Raw genomic sequence first — 15,872 nt, forward strand, 5'->3', positions numbered from 1 at the left:
CGTTCGGAAGATTATTTAGATGAAAGAATGCTTTTGTTTTAGTAAATTTTTAAAAGCAGGTTACAACACGAATGAACAGGATGGTACCAGTTTTGAGAGCATCGTACACACACAGTTCACACACATGCTGATGAAAGACGGAAGGAAACATCCGAAAGTGTTCCTAGTGGTTATTTCTGGATGCTGGATGTAATATCTTTTATTTTTCATTTTTAATGAGCATGCGTTACTTAGGTTATACAGAATTTACTTATACAGTATAATACAGAATGCCATAAAATACATGAAAATACTTCTTTCTTCTTCATGCCATTGAAAATGAGAATATTCAGTGCTGTTTGAGCCTCTCGTCAGCCGTGTGACCCTGACAGCACTGTAATGGAGTTGTGTCCATCTTGGAGTTGCTGTTTCCACAAAGAAACAGCCCCGCTGAGGCAAAGCTTGATTTCTTTTAGCCACTCCTCATATCTGGGTAAGGAGGAGTTCTCCATCTTACAGCCGCAGCGTTAGACGTCTGGAAGAACGCTGGGCAGAGGTCTCTCGTTTCCTCCTTAGAACTACCCTGTGGGGCCTTGGGGTCCAGTGCAGGTGGCAGTGCAATGGTGTCCCCACAGAGCACCCCTCCTGAATGGTCAGGTCTGACTTCACCTGAGATCGTACGTCCAGGTGCTGGTGCCGGTGTGGGTGTGGAGTGTAAAGTGTAAATAGACTACTCACTCCTAGTCGGGGATCAGCCCCACTCACTAGGAAGTCAAACCATGATGCTCCCGCTGTCCCTCTGCCTCAGCCCTCAGACTGGGGGTGGGGGGGGTGACCCAATGCCTTGCGATTTCTGGAGGAAAAGGATAAACAGATACACCTTTCAGGTCCCCAATTTTACTTAGAAAGTTGGGGGAGACACTCTACCTTCCTATCATGGAAAAACAGATATTTCAGGAGAAGATGCAGATGTGTTTGACTCTTAGAGACAACAGGAAACCCGCAAGGGCACTTCAGCCTTGTGGTGGCCCATTTAGTTCCTGTCCTCCACCCGGCTGGTGTACTCGTGCCTCCCTCCAGCTCCTGAGCAAACTATTTTGGGTGCTGGCAACCGGGGCAGGGGGATACCTGTCCAAAGGCCGATTCCCCCCGTGACAGCCAGTGGGTAAGAGCTTACAGACAGAGGAAGGGGGCTACATGCAGAAGCAATACAGTCAGCTCTGGCAGCCATCTTGAAATTGGGCATCGGTGGTCTGACCAGCATCATCTTGATCGTTTTAGGTACAGGGAATCTTCAGTTCCAGACCAGCATCATCTTGATTGTTTTAGGTACAGGGAATCTTCAGTTCCAGGGCAGGTTTGTTCCCATTTTCTTGAGGTCAGTTCTCGGAATCGTGGCAGCTTATGTCATGGCTCCAACCCGGTCATCACGGAGTTAACTTCCTCCACCTGGCGGGGGTTTCCGTATCTACGAGACAGCTCCCAGGATACGGCTCAGAATATGATCTATAGCCCTTGAGGAGGAACTAAAGGTCCTTGACTATACTTAATGACTAAACTATTATGATTTGGTCTCCTTTGATCGTTTTCCTCTGTTTCTGCATTTTCTCACTTCTCTGATTAAACTTATTCTTTGGCTAAATTTCTTCCACAGACAAAAGGCAGGCTGAGGACGTGGGGTCGGGGGGGGGGGGGGAAGGACCCTAGGGTCCTGCTCCGCTTCAACTCCACTAAATATTTACAAACATCGCTAGTGCATCGGTGCTTCGCCGTGCGTGATGCGCTATTGTAACACAGTTTTGCATCCTACTGTGATTTACTATTTTAGTATATATTTCTCAATGATAGCATAAGTTAGTAAATGTTGTCTTGAATGAATGTTTCAGAATCCAGCAGATGAGGCAGAGTTTCCTTAACATCAGTAGCCAGAGAAAACGATTTCCAGATTCTGTCTGAAAATATTTTGTAGGCACGTTGGCATCATTTTGTGATAATGCTTTCTGAGACTTCTTATAGGCGTCTTTATCTAAGTCGTCAGAGTCTTTCACCTGCTTTAAAGGATGCAACGCTGCCTTGCAGAGCCACAGAAGAGTTGATGAACAGGAAAAGGATTTGTTTCTTTCCTTCTACTCTCGAGCTCTTTAATTTCACTTCTAAAATTCCGCTTTTGCCTTTGCTGTCTAGGACTCCCGGTGCGGCATCTCACGCAGGAGTGACGGTAGGGACTCTGCAGTTCCCGCTTCCGAGGGATGCTGCTAACCCTTCCCTCTGTCAGTGACATGAATTGTAGATTTTATTAACTACCTTTCCTCGAGCTCATTCCATTCCCAGTTCGCCAGTGGTTACGTTTTGTTATAGTAATTTAGATATGACTGAAAAGACTGGTCAGCTCAGTGGCCCGTACCCACTTATCTCTAGAATTGTGTAATAAGAAATATTCATCAGAGCATACATTTTTTCTCAGATTACATACCCTGTGGTCTGATAGCCAGGAAAAGAGCTGGATAGATAGGTTCTTAGATTTCTCTTGAGTTACAGATGATCACCGCGACTTTATTTCAGTCAAAATTTAGGTTCAAGGCCTGTAAGAAATAAATGGTGAGAAATAATGTTTTGGTGAAAATTAAATATTCCGCTTCCCCTACCGTGATTTTCTTCCTTTAAGCATTCAGTGTCCATGTCATTCAGGTAAGAAGATGTGTTCTCAACAGGGCAGTAGCCTTGTCTGTCTAATTTACTACTGAACCTCCAGTGCCTGGTAGAGTGTCTTGTCTCTGACAAGCACGTGGCAAATATTAAATCAATAATCAATACCACAGATACAGATTGAGCCCTACCGTGGACCGCGCGCTGGCACGCGTGCTGGTGGTTACTGCAGTAAACAAAACCGATGAAAACTTCTGCTGCCCTAGGTCTTACAGCCCAGCTTATTGTGTTACTATTTTACTGCCTAACTTGTATTACTAGACTAAAATACTCCTAGTGGGAAGTTTTCAGATAGGGAGACCTAGTCTTTCAGGTGTGACCCTTGGGGCTACTGTCCCTGGTTTCTGTAATGAAGAATCAGTTCCCTTCTGCTTCCAAATATCACCAACACTACAATCTTCAAAAAAAAACTGCATCAGGAATCACAAAAAATAATGTGTGTTCCTAAAACTCCCTGCATGTCATGGCCATCTGTGTCATCACTGTATTTCTTGAATGCATGTAAATGTGGCTTCAGTTAGAATTCTGAGAAGCTTGAAAGCTTAAGGTCTCAGTCTCCAGCTATCACGTGAGGGTTCGGAGATGAAGATTTGGGTAAAACCTTTCTCGGTGCCTTTGTGGAAGAATGGTTTTGCATTTGTATCCAGCAGTGTTTACCTTTAGGTTTTGAAGTTGGTGAGCAGGGGCAGACCAGGTGTTTTGGACGATGACATTTATGAAACTCTCTGTCCTCTTTAAGGAAAAGAATACAAAATCCCTGGTCGGAGTTAGGGCTGGAGGCTTGGTGGAGTTCGTATGAATGAAGACCCTGGAGCTCAAGCCTCGTCAGCTTAAGGCAGATCTGTCTGCCTTTGGAAAGAACAGAAATATGAGTGTTTCCCAATAATCAAGCCTTGCGTTTTTTCTCGTGATGATGACCTGGTGGTCTTGAGTCTTACTTGCAGTTTCCTTTTTCCTCTGGCATCAACTCAAATGCCGTTTATATAAACAACATATTATTCAATCTTTAAGGACAATAAGTATTCATTTCACGCAGTATTATCCTCAGTAGAGTGGATTTTTTGCATTGGAAATGAACCTTGAATCTCTTCTGAACTAATTAGCCTATTTGCATCCATTCCCTGTGATAGAGAGACAAACCTGCTTGTAGATTTCCTCATGCCACGCGGGCAGTGCAGGGCACTCGTCAGACGCGTTACTGCGAGACCGTGCACGTGACGGACACTCACAAATGTCGGTTGATTCAGGAAAAGGAAGATTGGATGCAATGTGGGTTGCAGAGAATGGGGTTTTACCATTTGCAATAGAAAGAAGGCTAGTGGCTCTTGGTGGTAGATCGTTGCCCTTGACATCCTAAGAGGCACATGGACTTTGACGGATGAGCGAAAAGGAGTCCTCAGAGGACCATGGCAACTTTCTAACTGAAACCTTGTGATGGACGCTGACGGCCAAGATATCAACGTTGAGACACAAAAGGAGGGGCAGGGCTGCAGGATTCCTTGGATGACGAACCTTTTCTGTATGCTGGAGGGATGCGCAAAGACAGGGCCCAGGAGCTCTGACTCGGGGTGCCTCTGGCCGCAGAGCCTCTGGTGACAAGTCCCACTGCTGCCCGTCCTGAGCCTGCCACAGGTGGCTCTCCAAGGCTACGCAGGTAAACATGTGGCTGTTTCCACACGAAGGAAACAGGTGCGTGTGTATCTTCCCAGAGGCACCGATGTCACGGGTAGCTTAGTATTAAGGATGCAGCTGGCTCTGCTCGGCTCCATTACAAAGGGAGACTCTCTCATCAAGGAATTCCCGGTGGGAAGAGGAAACACCGCCTGAGACAGTGGCTTCACCGGGACGATGGAAGGCGGAGGAGGGGCTGGAAGTGGGTTTGGATACGTTTGCTTGGGTGTCACGGCCACCTGAGACACGCTGCAGCCGTGAACGCATGCATGTTTTATGCCTTCGGACTGTTGATGGGCTGTTTCCCTGTCACGGTCGGGGTGGATCTGTGGAAGCGTGGCCATCCTCTCGGGGACGCTGGATGGCCGGCGTTCCTCCAGGTCTGTCTTGATTTTCTACCTTCTTTGCTTGGAATTTCCATGGATTCCAGGCTAACGTGGACACAGTCTTCTCTTTGTGTTGGGCACAGTAAACGTGCAGCATAAGTCTGTCTCACCAGTGTCACTTCTCCCAGGGACCCTTCACTTTGCTCTCAGCTCTGATGGTATGACTTTTCTTTGGCCTTTCCTGGGATGCTTTAGGCCATAAAAAATCTAGGTGTGACAGGATCCCTGGAAGTTATTGGCAAGAATGACAGTTACAGGTAAATATATTGCAGCAAACAGTTACTCTCCTGCCTGCCTGCCAACTGCTGCCTTCCTTTCTTCCTTCTTCCCCCTTCCCTTCCTCTGTCCCTTTGTAAAGTCAACACATGTGTAGAATGCCTTAAAATTGTAAGAAAAATGACGAGTTTTTCTTTGAGCACGAGTTACTTGCAGACACTTTATAACGACCTTGTTGTGCACGGGGATGACCTCACCGAAACCTCACAGGCCTCTGTGGAGCAGGTAACAGTGTCCTCACCTGCCCTGGGGGACACTCGTTCTGCGGTGAGGCTGGGCCAGTTTCCGGGAGGGCAGTGTTGAACCAGATCCACGTGGGCTGCCGGCACTGGCAGTTCTGAGCCTGCCCCAGGCTCCCTGGGCCGGGTCTGCGTGTGAGGGGAGAGTTCTGTTCCCTCCTGTTCCTGCGTCAGCAGGGATGTCACCCCCCAACCCATCCCACCGATGGATGCCTTGACTCTGCAAACTCAAATACTCGTGTCACTTAGGGCATCAGTTCCACAAGGACAGGCACAGACGCCCCCTGTTTGCCGAAACGTGGGCTCAGTGCAGCACAGTTTAGCAGCAGCTGCGTATGATGAGAACATTGTTCTGCAAATTCCTGTCTTAGACATTCCTATTATCAAACACCGGGCATCTTCCCTGGGGTTATGTGGAGCCCTGATCCAGTGGCTGTTTCCTGGGAGTGTGTTTGGGTTTTGAGGAGTGGAGATGTCAGTGTGGACGTGACCCATTAAAGCCCCTTTCGCCGCCCCCACGAGTCCTGTGATGGGCCGCACGCCGTTACCCGAGTGGGGCTCGGGGCGGAACCCACCCTGGGCAGGTGCTGAAGGGAAAGGCGGGTTTGGGGTCCCCATTGCGAGGCTGTCAATCATCTTAATTTCATAATGAGGAGAGACGCCGTCAAGCAGGAAGATTCCTAAACATCGTCCGCTGGTTGATCGCGTCGCTGTCTAAATGCGTCTCTGAAGAGAAAGACGCCAGCTGAGCATATTTCCTGTGCTTTATTACTGCCTGGGACGTTACGAGACAGGTAAGAGGTGAGCGTAAATCGTGTGCATTGAGCAGAATGAAGTGGTTGGAAGAGAGCTGCCTGGTGCCGAACAGCACGGTGTTGGTAAACGCCTCGCAGAAGCCCCTCCCACACTTGCGTTGTGCAGACAGACGGGATTGTGTCCTCTTTGAAGGTCAACAAAACCTCGGGCTGCCTGTGACGGATAGAATCCATCTGCTGCAGCTTTCACGGGGAAACGCGTTTATTTCAAGGCAGAAGGTTACGTTTTTGCCAATGCCACTGCGTTCCATGGAAGATGACACTCTTTTTGGGGACAGCCACGTGCACCCTGGGACCCTCCACGGGACAGGTGTGGCCGGACCCCCGAGGGTGACCCTGCTAAGAGTAAACTCAGAGGTTGGAGAATCTGCTTGGACCCACTGAACCACTTACGAGATGAATCCTTCAGGAGACAAATGTTGCCTGGGAGCCACTCGGTTGCTGTGGGTTTGTTAAGCCCCTGCTCTATACCCGGTACCTGGATGTGTCCCATGAGCACAGTCCTGCCCTCAAGGAGTTCCTGAGTGTGTGGGCTGGGCGTTCTGGTGGAAAGTGTGTCTGTGGGAGGGGCAGTTGCTCTGCTGAGCCCGCCCTGGGGTCCAGCCCTGGGGTCCGCTTGGCCACAGTGCATGGCCGCGTCACAGCCCGTTCCCACCCCAGGCCCCTGAGCTGCACACCCCACTCCTTCTGCAGTGGACCTGGGATTCCAGAGCAGGTGTGGGCCGCGAGCGGAGGCTACGCTGCCGGGGCTCCTTAGATGTCAGTGTCAGCCGGTCCGTTGTTTCCTCGTGAAGATGGTTCCTGCGCTGCTGTCTTCCCGTCTTCTTCACTGACTCGGCTCATGATGGCATCAGGACGGTTCCATTACCCAGTATCAGGGGCGGCTTGTTCTTCGGGCAGTGTAATTAATCTCTAGTTTTAATAAAGTGAATATTCAAATTATTGTGTACCAAGTTACATGAAATCATAAACATAACAGTAAATTAGGATTTCTAAGCTGATGCACGAAGCTGAGTGAATTTTCCCCCCTCTTAGCATTAGGTAACTCATATGTTCTTGCCTGTCACCATCTGCCATGAGGGGTGGGGCGGGGGAGGGCTGGTCCACACGTGACCCTCCCGAGGGGTGACTCTGCTGCGGTGCATGGACTTCTGTCCCGTGGAGGTGGGTGCAGGTTCACGGTGACCAAGTGGGTCCAGCACACCGTTGGCGCTTGTGCCATCAGTGACGCTGACAGAGACACACATCAAAGCCATGCCATGTGCTTCTCTGCTCTGTGGGAGGGGACCCGGCTGAGAGGGGAAGGGGCCGGACGGATCCTGGCTGGGATTCAGCGCCAGCTTCAGGGCCGGGAGCACCTTTCATCCTATGGTCGGTGACCTGGAGGGATCGCCAGTCCTGGGGTGGGGGCTCCGAGCACCGCCAAGGGGTCTTCAGGGTCGCTGCCCACAGACTAGATGTATCAGGGGTCACTGGGGTGTCCCAGTGCTGGGGCATAGCTGGAAATGTGTACGGATGTGCGGACAGAAAGCTGGAGTAAAATGAGTCAAACAGCGGCAGTGCCTCCTTGGGAAGGGCTGGTTCCTGATGAAGTTTCAAGTGAGACAATCAGACCGAAATCCACCCTTTGCAGAGCAGTTCTGTGCCAGACATGCCTGCAGATCCAGAAGAACCAAGAGGAGGCTCTGTGGGCAGATGAGGAGGATTTGTACGGGGAAGTCCTCTTCCAAATGTCAGAAATGAGGGGAGGCAGCCCAGATGGGTTTAGCAGAAATGAACACGTGCATTCGGGAGCCGGGCTTGTGTTACCGAATTAAGTTGTGTGGATAACCCCCAGCCCGGCTGGACCAATTGCCTTGGAGGGAAAAGGTTCTTTGCCCCTTCAGATCTGTGTGGCCAAAGAATGCAGAAGCGGGAACTTGGTTCACAGGTCGACTTCTTGCCCACGTGGGGAGGGGTTTGATTTTAGAGTCAAGACAAAGCGGGGAGGGGTGAGGCCGAAGATGGGGAGGCCCCTGCATTAGTCTCCGGGGAAGGGCAGGGCTCTCCCAGGGAGCAGGCTGCCACCCCTTTGTATCCTTTTTCAGTCCCTGACCTCCAGTCATGGCGTCATTCCGCTGGGTGTGTCATTTAGTCGCTAATGTAGTGAAATCAGCCTAGCATGAGACCCCGGGTCTGTGGGAGGTCAGATTCATCACCGTCTCGGTCCCAGCCGGTTCCTTCTGGTTTTTGGTTTTCTCTCCGTGTAGCTTCCTTTCTTCATCTCCAGACCCCGAGACTTAAAGATTACGTTAGTTCCTGTTGGGGGGCAGGGAGGCGACGGATTCTGATTGATGATCCAGTGTCAGCTCTGGCCACGCTGGTGCACCTCCCGCGAGCAGGCGTCGCCCTGAGAGGTGGTGCTGCGATGCTCCGTCGGTCCACAGGTTGGACTCTGTGCTGAGCATCATTTTAGGAACTGAACGATGCTTTAGAAAGTGAAGGCGTAGGTCCTTCTAGAAATGCTGTTTGCCAGTCTTCCCTTTCCAGTGCTTCTAGGTGCAGGACCATGCGGTAGGTGTAGTCACAGCCCAGCAGGGGAAATGAGGGGCGAAACTTCAGAGGGCTGTCACTTTGTATGACACGCCAAACCAACACACTGCTGTTCTAGCATCCGAACAGTGGGAAACGGGAGATTCAAACAGAGAATCTGGTGCATTCCTCACAGCAAACTGTGCATACGTATCCCTCTCACTGCTGACTCTTACTTAGGGACACATCCTGACATCATTTTCCTATTTCCTGAAAAAATGGAGAAGAGGGGTTTCCAGGCAACCGCGCACCCCCTCATGCCCGGGCTCACGTCACGGTTGAGCTAGGCCACCAGCTGAGCGCTGTAGCTCTCTGGGTCCCCTGGGGGAGGCAGATGCACACATAGGTGATTGTGTCAAAAGGGGACACAGAAAGGGGGCTCTTGGGTCAAAGGGCATTGTCCGAGCGCTCCCTCGGGGGCAGGAGGCAGCAAGGTACGAGACTCTGTTACTTGTGGGTCAGCACGTAACAGGGGGGTTTGGGGGAGATGAGAGGTGTCGCCTGGGAAGGCGTTTGTACTTGCTCCGTGGTATGGGGGGCTGGCGGTTCTGTCAGGAGGAGAGGAGAGCCCCCCCATCCAGCTTGCAGGTTACAAGGGCTCCGAGGGAGGGCACAGTCTGGGAGAAAGGGCAGGGCGATGCCAGTGAGCTGCGAGTGCAGGTTGCCAGGGTCGCCCACCCGCTGCCCGTGGCTATTCTTGGCAGACACACACTCCGTCAGCACCGGGGTGCTGCCTAGGTGCCGGGGTGGCAGAAAAGACAAATGTGGTGCGTGTCTTGCGCAGCTCACAACCCGCCAGAGCCAATCACGAAACAGATACTTTGCTGGGCAAGGTGAGAGCGGCCTTGGAGCTTGGGTGACCATCCAGCCCAGCTTACGAGTTTGCTTCCCCGGAACGTGGAAAACTTTACCAGCACCAGGAGCCGGATGTCTCCTTAAGAAAACTGCCGGAATGGCAAACACCAAGAAAGGCAAAGCAAAATCAAACACGTGTGCGGGAGCTTGGCGCCGGCTTTAACTTGGACACCAAGGCCCGTCACTGTTCTTCCTAAAAGGAGCCGGGTAAGCACTGACAGAGCTGGGGGTCAGGGCACAGGGACACGACGCCCTCAGAGCACAGGGGAGGAAGGAAGAGCCTGTGCTCTTGACTCTGTGCCCCCTCCCTCCCCTCTGCCTGTTGTCAAAGCCTCACATGCTGCCAGAGACCCCACACCCTCCTCCTGGCGAAGCCTCCACATATGGACCACTGCCTGAAGTCACCCCCTGACTGGTCCTGTTTGCAGAAATAATTACCAGTTGGCAGATACACCGCCTGAAGGATTCCACCAGAGCTGAATCATATGCTAAACGGACGTAATAAACGAAATTAGCCGATGACTGTTTGCTGTTTTGAGGACGTGGCTGAGAGGAGAGCACAGCATCTCCTGTGTATCAGGTGAGGTTCCTCTTCCTCGGAAGACCTGCTGCCATCCTGGTGTTTCCTCCATACACTCTGCATCCCAAGATAAAGGTCTTCCTCTCTGCGTGGTGTCCTCAGTGCCAGACGCTACAGGCGAGGCCTCCGTCCTGCTCTTTTGTAAAGATTTGGAAGCTAAATGTCTAGCATCTTATCTACTCTGCAGCCCACTAGTGGTTATAATTCTGGGGCTCCTCTGGTGCCTTCCACACCAAGTATTCCTCCAGTAGGGATGAGGTCAATGTTGTCTCCAGCACTGCCCTTCCCTTCGTCCTCTGGGGAATGCGGCCAGCGACAGAGAACCTGGGGCTGAGAGCAGCTCTGTTCCAGTGCAGGCCTAAGAGGAAGAGAAAACCCAAGGGAGCAGGAACAGACCAGACCGTCCAGCCTGAGCAGACACCCCTGAACTTGCACAGTCCCCAGTTAGCATCTCAGCCTGAGGCCGGATGGTTAGAGCCCCTGCCTGTCCCGCCGTCCCAGGGCCACCAGCCTTTCTCTTCCTTTTTTTTCTGTTGAATCCTGGGAAAAGCAAATCCAGCTGCTGGCTGGGTTCCAGTTCTGGAGGCAGGTACCGGGAGAGGTCAGTGGTCAGGGTGCCTGTGAGCACAGGTGGCCGCGCAGAGCCTGCCCGCCCTCTCCTGTGAGTCTATCAGTGTGTCAGTGACCGAAGCCCCTGTGCGGACAGCAGGGTGGCCTCTGGTGGCACAAAGGAGAAAGTCCTCCAGACGCTCCAGCCCGCCCAGGAGTCCAGCTGGGATGGGGCACGCGTTCAGCCAGGTGGGGCCCCAGTGCCAGCCCTGCAGAGGGATTTGGGCAGACACGCCTGGCCTTGAGTCAGTCACTGCGTCCTGCTCTCCGGCGACAGACAGGGACCGCAGAAGTTCTCCTTCGTCCAGCTATCCTGGGGTCACTCAGATGAAAAATGCAAAGAAAGCGCCTTTGCCGGTCAGGCCATCAGAGAGGGATCTGGAGGGAGGTGGCCGTGACGTGACGGAAGGAAGGGGCAGCGCAGGGCGGGATGGCTGCCCCCCCCCCCCAGCTGCCTGCCTGCAGAGAAGCACAGGGTTAATTACTGTTTTGCCTAAAACATTGGTTTTTATTAGTGATGCTGATGGGATTGCATTGCTGTCTTATCTCTTAGCTGGCTTAGCAGGTTTTTTTGGCCTCTTATCTCAGTTTATTTACTCAACTAAGGGATTCAGTGCTGTCCTTTGGGGAAAGCAAGTTATGATAATTACTTATCAGTCGACACAGTTTATTGAGTGCCTGCCTCATCTTCCAGGACTCAGCTCAAGAGGCATCTCTCTGGGAGCAGCTGGCGTCCCAGGGCCCCTTCGGCCCCGCCTGCCTCCTGGCGGGTGATTATCTGTTTGCAGCAGTGTTTCCTGTGGTAGCGTCTTCCTGGCCGAGCTGTGTGCCATCTGGCAGGTGGAGATGCTCCGTAAATGCCTGAGCTGGGGGCGGGGGGATGGAGTGGGAAGCCGGAAGTTGCCAGCAGCTCCCGCCCACACGGCGCTCCAGATGGGGATCAGGGGTTACCATTGGTCAGAGGAGGTTCCTGAGCCCCCCCTCCCAGTCTGCAAGTTACCTCTTCCACCTGCCGGCCAGGGTTGAGCTCATCTGTGCCCTGGAGGTTGGGAGCCAGATCCTGTTCCCACACCAGGTGCCTGGGTCTAATATCGACACACAACGCACCTGCGCAAGGCCTGAAGCTGGTGGGAGCTTGGCAGTGATAAGACCCCTTCTTTCCATCTCATCTCATCCACCAACTACGACAGTAATTTTGTCGACGTTGGTTATTAACTTTTTATCTCCACTGTTATTATGCAGTCGATTTTGTGAACTAACTGGTGAGTGGTGCGTTTTTATATGGACCCAGATGGATTCGAAGCAGGTTAAAAACTGTCTTTCCAGCGTCTTTTTTTAAAGAGGTAGATAAGGTTTACTTATTCTTTTTTCCTTTTTGGTTGACTTATCATTTCTGACAGCAAAGTCATGCGATGATAAAACTGTTCCCACACTTCGATCTGTAAAATGCTCTTGCCGTGGCACTGTTTCTTTTAAGTCACTGTTGTTACTTTCTCATTCTTTGCTGAAGGGTCATCTTCGTTTTGAACAAAAGATCAAGTTCAGTCAACAAATTCATCAGGTAGCCTATCACTGGGGTCATTGAACTTGGCTTTGAGAATCGCAGTTCTTTGAAGCCCTGTGTCACACCAGTGGAGCTGTCTCTGAACAGGGCCAACAAGTGGTTAAATTGCAGTGGAAACACCTGTGGTAAAATAATGTAAATAAAGGAATCTTGAAGGAGGGAAGCTGAATTTACAAAGAAATATTTGTGTACAGCTCCATAGTGTGTGGACTTTCACAGAACTGCCTCATTAAACTGACACATGCACACTCAAAATGCTCACCCTGTTTGGCCCTGAACAAGCATCCTGGAATGGGCAATAAATGCAGAAATTAACCTTTTGCACACAGTTGTTTATGTCATGTTTATTTATAATAGGCAACACCTATTATGATGGGGGCCGGTTAAGGGAGCATGGCAGATTCGTGTGGCGGTTCCACTGCCTGGAATACTAGTCTCTGATTAATAGCTGGACTTGGGAAGGCCATTCAATGACAGGAGAAGTGGGAGGGCAGTGTGTGCAGCGTACTGGTGGTCCGTCACCGGTACAGCCAGACCATGCCTCTGGGGACTTCTGGTTAGCTGCATGACAGAAGATCAACAGTGTTCAGCTGGGACCATAGGGACATTTTTAGATGCTTACTTACTCCCTTTTAGACCTTTTCTAGAATGTGCTTTTATTGTTAATTAAGACAATATATATTGAATAGTGTGGTATTTTTGCTGACTTTAAATCTGTCTGTGACAACAATGAGATCCACGACACACCTGCTGGAATGTCTAAAATCCAGGACGTTGACACCAAGTGCTGTTGAGGATGTGGACTGACAGGAACTCCTTCATGGCTGGTGGGGATGCAAAACGGTGCAGACACTTTGAGAGACAGTCTGGAAGTTTCTTACAAAGCAGAAGTTAGTCTTACCATATGACCCAGCGGTCACACTCCTTGGTATTTACCCAAATGAGTTGAGAACTCGTGTACAAACAAAGACACGCACACAAATGTTTATAGCAATTTTATTCATAATCGTAAATACTTGGAAGCAACCAACATGTCCTTCCATAGGTGAATGGGTAAACTGTGGTGCATCCAGACAATGAAATACTACTCGGTAATGAAAAGAAATGAGCTATCTTGCCGTGAAAAGACACAAAGGAGCTTTGGGTACATACAGGCACGCCGCTGAGATGGTGCTGGTTTGGTTCCAGACCACTGCAGTAAAAGGAATATGGCAATAAAGCAATTGTTTTGGTTTCCAAGTGCATGTAAACGTTGTGTTTGCACTTAATACAGTCTATTTACTGTACAGTAGCATAATGTGTAAAACAGTGTGCAAACCTTAATTAAAAATACCTTATTACTAAAAACGCCCGCACAATCTGAGACTTCAGCGGGTCGTAATCTTTTTGCTGGAGGCCGTTGCCTCGACGTTGACGGCTGCTGACTGGTCAGGGTGGTGGTCGCTGAAGGCTGGGGAGGCTGCAGCGATTTCTTAAAGTAAAGACAGCAGAGAATCTGCCGCATCAGTTGACTTCCTTTCAAGCATGATTTCTCGGTAGCAGGCAATGCCATTGGATAGCATTTTACCCACAGTAGAACTTCTTTCGAAATTGGAGTCAGTCCTCCCAAACCCTTTCACTGCTTTCTCAACTCAGTGTATGTAATCTTCTTTATCCTTTGCCTTCATTTCAATAATCTTTATAGCATCTTCACCAGGAGCAGATTCTATCTCAAGGAACGACTTTCTTTGCTCATCCCTAAGCAACTCCTTCCTCATCCATTAAAATTTTATTGTGAAATTGCAGCAATTCACTCACATCTTTGGCTCCACTTCGAACTCTAGTTCTCTTGCTGTTTCCACCACATCTACAGTAACTTCTTCCACTGAAGTCTGAACCCCTCAAAGTCACCCATGAGGGTTGGAACCGTCTTCTTCCAAACTCCTGCTACGGTTGATGTTTTGATCCCTTCTCACCAATCACAAGTACTCTTAATGGCATTTTGAAGGATGAATCCTTTCCAGAAGGCTTTCAATTTACTTTGCTTAGATCCACCAGAGGAATCACTGTCTGTGGCAGCTATAGCCTTATGAGATGTGTTTCTTAAATAATAAGTCTTGAAAGTCAAAATAGCTCCTTGATCCATGGGCTGTAGAATGGATGTTGTGTTACCACGAAAACAACATTAATCTCCTCTCCATCTCCATTAGAGCTCCTGGGTGACCAGGTGCATTGTCAAGGAGCGATCATATTCTGAAAGGAATTTTTTTTCTGAGAAGTAGATTTCTACAGTGGACTTAAAATGTTCAGTAAACCATGTTGTAAACCGATGTGCTGTCATCCAGGCTTTGTTGTTCCATTTATAGCACACAGACAGAGTAGATTTAGCATAATTCTTAAGGGCCCTGGGATTTTCAGAATGGTAAATGAACATTGGCTTCAACTTAAAGTCACCAGCTGCATTAGCCTCAAACAAGAGAGTCAGCCTGTCCTTTGAAGCTTTGAAGCCAGGCATTGACTTCTCCTCTCCAGCTATGAGAGTCCTAGATGCCATCTTCTTCCAATAGGAGGTTGTTTAATCCGCACTGAAAATCACTAATGATCTGAGCTGGATCTTGTGGATAACTTGCTGCAGCTTCTACATCAGCACTTGCAGCTTCCCCTTGCACTTTTGTGTTATGAGATGGCTTCTTTCCTTAAGCCTCATGAACCGACCTCTGCTAACTTCAGACTTTTCTTCTGCAGCTTCCTAACGTCTCTCAGCCTTCATAGAATTGAAGAGAGCTGGGGACTGGCTCTGGATTAGGCTTTGGCTTAAGGGAATGATGTGGCTGGTTTGATCTTCTATCCAGACCACTCAGATTTTCTCCACATCAGCAATAAGGCTGTTTCTCTTTCTTATCATTTGTGTATTCACTGGAGTAGCACTTTTAATTTCCTTCAAGAACTTTCCCTTTGCATTCACGACTTGGCTAAGGGTCCAAGAGGCCCCACTTTCAGCCTGTCTCAGCTTTCGACATACCTTCCTCACTGAGCTCAGTCATTTCTAGCTTGTGGAGATGAACAGGCAGAGCACACGGGATTTTTAGTTTTGCATTTGGCAAAACTCATAGAATGTACAACATAAACAGTGACCCCTAATGTAAACTATGGACTTTGGGTGATAATAATGTATCAGTGCTGGTTTATCCATTAATGGTAACAAATGTAGCACCCAACCCAAAAGGGCGATAAGAGGGGAAACCGGGTGTGGGGGAATATGTGGGAATTCTCTGTACTTTCTGCTCCGTTTTTCTGTAACCCTAAACCTGCTCTATAAAAAAATTAAATTGCATTTTAAAAATCTGTAAATGCCCATCATAGGACGTTTGGAAAGTACAGAAAAACAGAAATAAAAAGAAATTCAAGGATCTGGGAGTGAGCGTGCCCTTTCGATTTAAAGTGAGAGACGTGTGACTCTGTCCCTAAGAGCTAGAACATGCTTGGCATCTAACTGACCCAGTGAAATTTGTTGACCGAGTGACTGTATAGTGTAGAAATGGAAATGACTGTATAATCAGCTTTGTTTACTGAGCGTCGTATTGTGAGCTGCAGCAACGTGCTTCTCTTTGAGGCAGGAGTGTCCCCTGGTGACTGTGAGCC

The 15,872-nt window shown here is 49.6% G+C and overlaps 1 protein-coding gene across 1 annotated transcript in view; it reads left to right on the forward strand.

Moving 5' to 3' along the window:
- The window catches only part of TCERG1L (transcription elongation regulator 1 like), a 192,676-nt gene that overhangs the window by 23,288 nt on the left and 153,516 nt on the right, over positions 1-15,872 (forward strand). The window lies entirely within an intron of this gene.

The sequence above is a fragment of the Stenella coeruleoalba genome, assembly GCF_951394435.1.
Source record: "Stenella coeruleoalba genome assembly, chromosome: 16".
NCBI lineage: Eukaryota > Metazoa > Chordata > Mammalia > Artiodactyla > Delphinidae > Stenella > Stenella coeruleoalba.